General features: G+C 34.5%; 1 pseudogene; it reads left to right on the forward strand.

Annotated features, from left to right (window-relative positions):
• The first annotated feature begins 4300 nt into the window (after positions 1-4300).
• LOC136068788 (protein CANDIDATE G-PROTEIN COUPLED RECEPTOR 7-like) lies at positions 4301-6023 on the forward strand (annotated as a pseudogene).
• The last annotated feature ends 3154 nt before the right edge of the window (positions 6024-9177 follow it).

A 9177-nucleotide genomic window follows, 5' to 3' on the forward strand; every position in this document is an offset into this window, starting at 1 on the left:
GGGGGGGGGGGTAAGGCCGAGGATGTCAAAATCCTTCTCCCCGCCCAAGGATGCGTGCAGCAAGATTTTGAGGGGCTATCGTGGGGCCAGAAAATCGGGTAGCGTTGGCCCACTCCAAGCCAGGCCCAAATGGCCCGAAAACATGGGGACCACCCTACCAAAGGATTCCTGGAATATCCGAGGAGAAGAGGGCCCAATACCACGCGTTGGCAACAGAAGTTCGGAGAAGGGGGAAGCCCTGGGCGAACTGTCACCTCGGCATTGAATACGCTCACTTAACCCTTCTGGCCGCATTAATGGGATATAACCCTTGACAGGGCACATCGATCAGGGTGAGCCACTTGAGCACGGATATGACCTCTGACGGGACAGACAGTCAGAAGGGAGGCAATAGATGATCAACAGGAAGAGGAAAGAGGGATATATAAGAAAAAGAGCAAAGTGTAAAATGAGGAGTTTTTGGAGGGTTTGAGAGAGGAAAAACCTCATCGGCCATGGTCCGAGGAGCATCCCGCAGTTGTAAATTGGTCTTAGTATCTTTCAATAAAAGAAAAGGAGTTTATGCTTCTGCCGCGCCGGTGAGCGCCTAAACCTTCGATCCACTCTTTACAAATTTATTGTTCTGGGTTCGTTGGGCCTGGGGGAACCCATATCTTTTGGGCTACGACAAAAACCGACCCTACACTTATAATTAGTTTTAAATTTTCATATTCTTTTCACATAATCTATATATATAATAATAGTTGAAATTGAGAGAAACTCAAATTAAAATTCCAAATTAGAGTTCCCATTTTGTGCCATGTGTCCTAATTATTTATTCTTAAAGAGTTTTATTTCTTAATTTTAGAATCAAATGTGGAATCACGTCATAAATATTCATCCAAGTGAGTTATTAAGTACAAAACCAAAGAGTCTAGAATAAATGAATCGTAAAAAAAAAAGTGCTTAACAATAATTTTTTTTAAAAAAATATAGAAAATTTACATTTTATACCTAATAATATCCTATAAAATATTTTAAAGAGTTACAAAATATAAAAATGGCTATCAATAGTATTTAAATTATATATATAGGAATTATATTATGCATCTTATTATATATTTTTAAGTGTATCCATGCATATGCATGGAGTTACATGCTAGTTATTACAATGTTTATTTATTTATGTATTATTTTTTCATATTAGTTAAAAACTAATTACAACTTATTGGAATTTCGCTACCTTAAGACCATTATAGTTACACTTGGGTTACTCTCTTGACCTTCCAGGATTAGGTAGACATTACTCCTGCATGGTCTTGCCACTTGTAGATAGATGGAGATTGTGTTTTTTGGTAAACATTCACCTAAGGTTAGTCGCAAGACCCTTAAGTAAAAGGCATCTCTTCTTTGAAAATGCATTTAAAATGTTGCTTGGTTTACTCTATTTGTGATTTTTCTTATATGTGATAGTCTCTCACTCTTTATCTACAAAGTTATGTAATTCCTTCTGTTTTAGCACAATTGAGACGTGGAGAGTAGTTATTCTTTTTATTCCTTTATGGATTTTGAGTCGTGAAAATAAAATAATTTAAAGCATCTTACTTTTACTGTTTCACACAATTTACAAGGTTCAACAAACAATTAATATTCAACATAAGAGGTAATAGGGTATAGTATTATTTGTAGTAATAATCCTTATATAGCATATAAAAAGTCAAAAGATGGTTGAAAGGAAAAAACTTGATTTGATACGACTTATTTCTACACTTATGAATTTCATTGAAACTATAAATGATAAACTCGAAAACGCCTTAGCTCTTCTGATATCAATGGTTGATTGTTTCATTGTTTGGCTAGGATAGGACCACCTTAGTAAGTGATAGTCACAACCCTTGTTATTGAGATTTGAGATTACCTTAATTACTATGGAATGGAGAAAGGGTTTATTCATAAAAAATAATAAAATAGTAAAAAAGGAGAAAGGCTTTTTCAACTTTCTAACCAAGGTTGGCAACTAAATTCAATCTTCGACACCCCATAACATAAGAAAGTCATGAATGTCTTACTTTATTAGAACAAAAAAAACCTAAACACTAAAATAATTTTAATTAAATTACTTTTGGTCTTTTCTAAACAAAGTCTAATTAGATAATAGTCTTGTAACTTAACTAACACTTTTTAGTGTTCTAACTAAAACATTTAGGGTTCAAATTCTTCCACTCTCAACTATCAACATATAAAAAAAAAAAAAAAACAAAGTCTAATTCAATTCTCTTGTTGTGCACACACGCGTGCACACACACACACACACACACACACACACACATACACATATATATGTGTATGAGTTGAGTTTAAGTTACACCTAGTGTAGTTTTAAATAATATTACATCACTCAATAATTTTTAACTGAATACTAATTTTAATAAATCAACCATTGGATTATATTATTTTTGTGCATTTTTCATGCTTGCAAAGTTTCAAGATAATTAAATATTAATACTCATGTTATCAATCAATTGTTTAAATTAAAGTTTTTGTAGTTTAAATAATGCATAAAAGATGAGTTTATGGATTGAATAATAAATAATAATTGATTGGCATGAATATTAGTATGCATGTTAATAATATATAGAACATGCAATCTAACAGTAGAATTTTTAAAATATGAATTCAAAAAAAGGAGAAAGGCTTTTTCAACTTTCTAACCAAGGTTGGAAACTAAATTCAATCTTTGACACCCCGTAACATAAGAAAGTCATGAATATCTTACTTTATTAGAACAAAACACAACCTAATCCTTTCTTTAAAAAAAAAAAAAAAAAACAACAACAACAACTTAGACACTAAAACAATTTTATTAAATTACTTTTGGTCTTTTCTAAACAAATTCTAATTAGACAATAGTCTTGTAGCTTAACTAACACTTTTTAGTGTTTCTAATTAAAACATTCAAGGTTCAAATTCCCCTACCCTCAACTATTGATGCATTAAAAAAAAAAGTCTAATTTAATTCCATTGTTGCATATGGGTTGAGTTCAGGTTACACCTAATGTAATTTTAAGTCATGTTACACCACTCAATATTATTTAATTGAATATAAATTTTAACAAATCAACCTTTGGATTATATTATCTTTGGCATTCTTCATGCTTGCAAAATTTCAAGATAATTAAACATTAATAGTCATGTTATCAATCAATTGTTTAAATTCAAGTTTTTTGTAGTTTAAAATAATGCATAAAAGAGAGTTTATGGATTGAATGATAAATAAAATTGATTAGCATTTTAAGAACATATAGAACAGGTAATTTAACAGTAAATCTTTTAAAATATGAATTCAATAACAAATTATTGAATGGTGTAACATTGCTTATAATTACACTATATGTATCTTGAACCCTATCCTATATACACACGGTGGAGTTTTTTTTTTTTGGTTAATTTGCTTTTTTGTCTTAATAAATATTTATACATGTATCTTGTATACATAAATTTATACATAATTTTTGATACGTATAGACCATCATACGTATTATTGATTGAGTCCTTTTAAGAATAGAATAAAAATTCATAATAATTTTACAACATTTTCAAATTAGTCTTCCACTTCACACACAAACCATTTTAAAAAATTTAAATGACAAACTGTAATGAGCCCAAACATGAAGTGGTAGGCTAATTTTAAAAAATTGTAAAATTAAGAGTTCTCATTATGTTCTTTTAACTTATTTTTTTTCTATTAATCAACTATCACCTTAAAAATGTGATATGACTCGTAATAAATTCAATGAAAAGGATGGACTAAATAAACGAATAATTTAAGGAAGAAATTTATAAAAATTTTAAATTTAAAGGACTAAAATAAATATAGTTTTCCTCTAAAAAATAATAAAATAAAATAAAATATAGTGGAAACATTGAGGAGGAAAAGTAAATTGAGCCAAAATCTGTTATCCAATTACCACGAAATTTGCAATACAGCGGTGCTTTGCTTGCTCACAGTTGAAAATTAAGGCATGTTTGATTTGTGTGATTAATCAACAGTTTTTTAATTTTTTAAAAGTATATGTGAGTAAAAATATATAAAAATGCATGTGATATTGTTTAAACGTATATTTAAGATGATGTAACAATTATCCCCTCAATTTCCACAATTCTGAGCCCTCCGTAGACTTTGCTCTCAAGTCGGTTCAACTATTGTCTTCACAAATTGATCCAACACCATTTTTTTTTGGTAATCAAAAGATTTTGATCCAACACCATACTAATATATATAATCTTACTTTTAGATCTGAGAGTTCTCTCTCTCTCACCTCAGCCCTCAGATCTAATGGCTCTTTCTCTTTCCCCGGCTCCGTTTTTTCTTCCTTCCTTCTCTTCCTCTCTTTTCCTCTCCTTCGCTGAGATCCGCAACACCCAGATCCGATCCGACGTCCGCCCCATAATTCCATTCGACGAGTTCGGGTTCACCCACACGGGTCGCCTCGAACTCAACGTGTCTGGGATCGCTATATCCGACCCGAATGCCGACCTGTCAAAAGTCGGGTTCTTTCTCTGTACCCGAGACGCATGGATGCACGTGCTCCAGCAACTCGAAGACGGAGAAGTCACGTGCGCCTCCTCTCCGATTTGGTCAAGCCGGTTTTCACTTTCTCAAACCTGAAGAAAAACGGCGACAGCTTCAGTACAGTTTTTATCGAGACCGACGCCGATCAGTACACGCTGGTTTTCGCCAACTGTTTCGCGAACCAGCTCAAGGTTTCGATGGACGTGAGATCGGCGATGTACAATCTCGACGGAAGAGTCAACGGCGAGATTATCTCTCCGCCGGAAAAACGATTTTACCTAGGGTTTACTTCTTGTTATCCTTGGGCTATTTCTTCCTCGCCGGACTTTGGATCTCCGTCTTGTACAAGAAGCGATTGACCGTGTTCCGCATCCATTTCTTCATGCTCGCGTTCTGATTCTCAAAGCTCTGAATCTCCTCTGTGAAGCCGAAGACAAATCGTACATCAAGCGCACCGGTAGCGCTCACGGTTGGGACGTGTTGTTCTATATCTTCAGTTTCTTGAAAGGAATCACGCTCTTCACGCTGATCGTTTTGATCGGAACTGGATGGTCGTTTTTGAAGCCGTATTTGCAAGATAAGGAGAAGAAGGTTTTGATGATTGTGATTCCTTTACAGGTTGTGGCGAATATAGCTCAGGTCGCGATCGATGAGAGCGGTCCCTTCGCGCAAGATTGGGTTACGTGGAAGCAGATCTTCTTGCTCGTCGATGTGGTGTGTTGCTGTGCGGTTTTGTTCCCTATCGTTTGGTCGATTAAGAATCTCAGAGAAGCCGCGAGGACTGACGGGAAAGCCGCGGTGAATTTGATGAAATTGACTCTGTTTAGGCAGTACTACATTGTTGTGATTTGCTACATTTACTTCACGCGTGTTGTGTTTATGCGTTGGAGACTATTACTTCGTATCGGTACCTCTGGACGAGTGTGGTGGCCGGAGAGTTAGCCACACTCGCATTCTACGTGTTTACAGGGTTGAAGTTCAAGCCCGAGGCACACAATCCATATTTCGTGATCGATGATGAGGAGGAAGAGGCTGCAGCCGAGCAATTGAAGCTCGAGGATGAGTTTGAATTGTGAGTGCAGGAAAAGAGATTTTGGGATGGTGCAGTGTGATCAAATTGGGGAAGGCTGAGGTAGAAAAAAAAAATTCAAACTATTACGATTTATAATGTGGGTCTTTGTTAAATTTTATTATCATATATGTGTTACTGTTTCTTAATGTTGCTTGATCTGCTGTGCCTGTTAATTTTGAGTTTTAGTAGGATAATTTCATAGACTCGTGTGCCTGTGAAGAACTGGATAGTGTATGTATATGTTTAAGTAAGTGGCTAATACTAGATACTTTTGCAATCAAATTTTTGGGGAATGGTTGTCTTCTAAGTAGGTTGTGCAACTACCTCTATGAATGCTCGAAATGCTTGTTCTTAGTATTGTAATTGTGTGGGACTTATAAGTTGATGCGAGTTGAATGATTCGAAGTGTGGTCAGAAACCGGAAATTCTTATGCTTGTGATAACATAATTTTAAATGTGCGAGTCAGGCATGATGCTCAATGTGCATAAGTGCATTTTACAAATGAATGAATGTGAAAATCTTGATTAATGAAATTGTGCACTGTAAACATGAAATTGATCCAGCTATACTGTTTGTAAGATTGCTTTATATCTTCGATAATTGCAATAGCTTGATCGTGAGTTACTTTATGTGTATAGGAATAAATCTTGTAGAAATCTGGATCATGGTAGAGATATGGTACCAAACATTGTGCTGTTGGGATTGCATAATGCAAAACGTGGTATATTTTTGTATAGGAATAAACTAGGTTGCACAGACATGCCATTTTTGGCGTCATGTCGGTGTCAGACACGTGTCGGACACCGAATGGGTATGACTCGCCAGATTCCAGTGTCCGGCGAGTGTCCTTTTTTTTTTTTCGTTTCTCCAACACACTCCAACATGTCTGACATGCAGCAGTGAAGAAAAAAAAAAAATCATAGATTTTGAGTCTGAGAAATCATTTTGAGAAACCCACCTCTTAAGTTCTCAACCCACCCTCTCTGACCTCTACCGCTGCCTCTGTCCCTCGCCAGAGCTAGATCGGGCCGATCGGCGAGCTCCATAAACATCAAGTGACGCCGTGCCCTGTCCCTTTTGGCGGTGTCTCTCTCGACGTGGACAACAGGTCCGACGACTCCAACCTCCTCTCTCTGTTTTTTTTTTTATTTTTTTATTTTCGGATATCAATTCGGTGACTGAATGGTATTGGTGGTACACAGTACTGTTACTTAGTTATAGGTTATAACACGTTTTTTTTTTTTTTTAATCCCACTCTCACCGTTAATGTATTTCTTTACTCAGCCTTTTGTTTTGCCTTATAAATTATAATATTTATTATGAATTTAGTGATTTTTGTTTTTGTGTGTCCTGCTATAGTTTTATTTATTTATTAAAGTTAAATATTGTATATTATTGTACTACTTTGGTGTTAGTTTACTTCGTTGTAGTCCTTACATAATTTAAATTCTAGACATAAACGTATTTTATGTCTAAAAATATTAAAAAATATGCCTAGATATAAATATAATTAATTATTTAACCGTCATATTCCCGCCATGTCGTGTCCTTATTTTTCAAAAATTGCCGTATTCCCGTCCCCGTGTCCGTGCCCGTGTCATGTCGGTGTCGGTGTCCGTGTCTGTGCAACATAGGGAATAATGATGCTTTCTACATATCTTATCTCTCTCCTTTTTCTATCTTTTTCATGATGTACCAATTTTTAGTATGGTTAATGGGGTTGTCCTTATATGTGTTGGTTCCTAGTTTACAGACTATGGAATAACTGACAGGGAAATCTGTAATTTGAAGTTTTGAACATTTTGTAGGTAATACACTACAAATGCTTGGTAAGTTGATTAGAACAAAAGTAAACCAAGATTGCTCTCATCTCATATTATATGAAGCATATAAAGATCACTGTCTACGTTGACTTGAAGTCTTAATTTGAAAAAAAAAAGTCCTGAATGAATTGAGCCATCATTTGACCAGTTGAAATAAGTGGATTTTTTTTTTCACCTGAATTTATTTATTTATATTTTTTGGAAGATGGGTAGATAGTGGGAAGGTTGAGGGGTTGAGCCACAGACATGTGGCACTACAATATATGCCATTACCACTAGACTATTACTTGAACCTTTCACTTGAATAATCCTATCAAAAAAAAATTTTCCTATCAAAACTTGAATAATCTAAGAAAATGGAGTTTTATTTCATCTGATGAACATTGATTCTAATTATTATATAGATAAATGTTTTAGTTTCCGTCAAAAAAAGATTAATGCTTTTAGTAGAACTTACTGAGTACTTTTATAATATATAAGGTATTTGACTTGACAAATTTTGTTGACCTTTCTTTTGTTTTTGTTTTGTTTCGGGGAGGGGGTTGAGAAAGATTCTTCTCTTTCAATTTGATGTTGTCTGAGAAAGGTAGGCAGCGTGATATCTTTAATCATCACCACGTTTTGCAAGTTATTGAACCAACTTGAGACTGTTTTTCATCAAATAGGCATCACTTAGCTTCAACACTAGCATGAGTATATGGAAATTTCATTTGATATAACAAATATTCTGCCAAACAAATGGATCAAGTGAAGTATTTATGGAGGTTTGCTGTTTATGTATAGATGTAATGTGCAGTGCAGTAGTGTTTTTGTTTATTGTCTATGTTAGAATTTGATGGATATAGATGTTTGTAGAAGTTTGAGTATTTTTCTTCAGCAAATAGAAAGTTTGGAGTCCTCACCTTGTCAACCAGAAAGAATGACTTAATTGAACTTCCCATGTGGTAGTATTCTCCTAGCTAACTGTAGATAATGGCAGAATGCATAATTTAAGTAATTAACATAGGTCTTGTGCAAAGATGTTCTTTATTGAAAGCTTAGAGGGGTTATTGTGTGTAAAGTTGCCTTCACTCTCGAGTGGTTAGTAGCAATAGGATTTTATTTTGATTGGTCCTTAAGGTATAAATTTCAGATTTATTGTACGACTATATTTAGTCTCCACACCAAACAGCTGAGACTCATGCTATGCTTTGTAGCTAAAATGTTGGTGCTGATGCACCTTACTTCATTATTATTTCGTAGTTAGCAATGATGTAACTTGTCATCTCAGGTTGTCGTTGTAAGAATGGCCTTAGTTGCCTATATTATCTGAGGAGTTTCTCATAGAAGATAATAATATGGGTTTGAAACTCTTTTGCTTTGATTTTTTCTAATATGGAACTTTCAGGAAAGTTTAGGCTTAATGATCTTGGCAGCCCATTAATTTAATGGATGCCCTCTGCCATTTTTAAGAACCAAGTTTATGAAATTTTGATTGGTTATTTGGTTAGTTGTTGATCTGCTTTTACATTTTATTTACAAATGTTATGCATTAGGATCAATCATTCAATTCTCATTTCATAGCTGCAAGTGAGGGTCCAAACCATTTCATTTTAAAGAAGCATGGATTAGAGATGGTAGAAGCTCTCTAGTAATCAAAAAGGCTTGTTAAATTTGACTATCATATACATGTTACTTTTTTTTTTTGCTTGATCCTGCTGTTCCTGTTGTTTTTGAGTTTTAGTAGTAT

This window comes from Quercus suber, unplaced genomic scaffold (assembly GCF_002906115.3).
Source record: "Quercus suber isolate HL8 unplaced genomic scaffold, Cork oak 2.0 scaffold_133, whole genome shotgun sequence".
NCBI lineage: Eukaryota > Viridiplantae > Streptophyta > Magnoliopsida > Fagales > Fagaceae > Quercus > Quercus suber.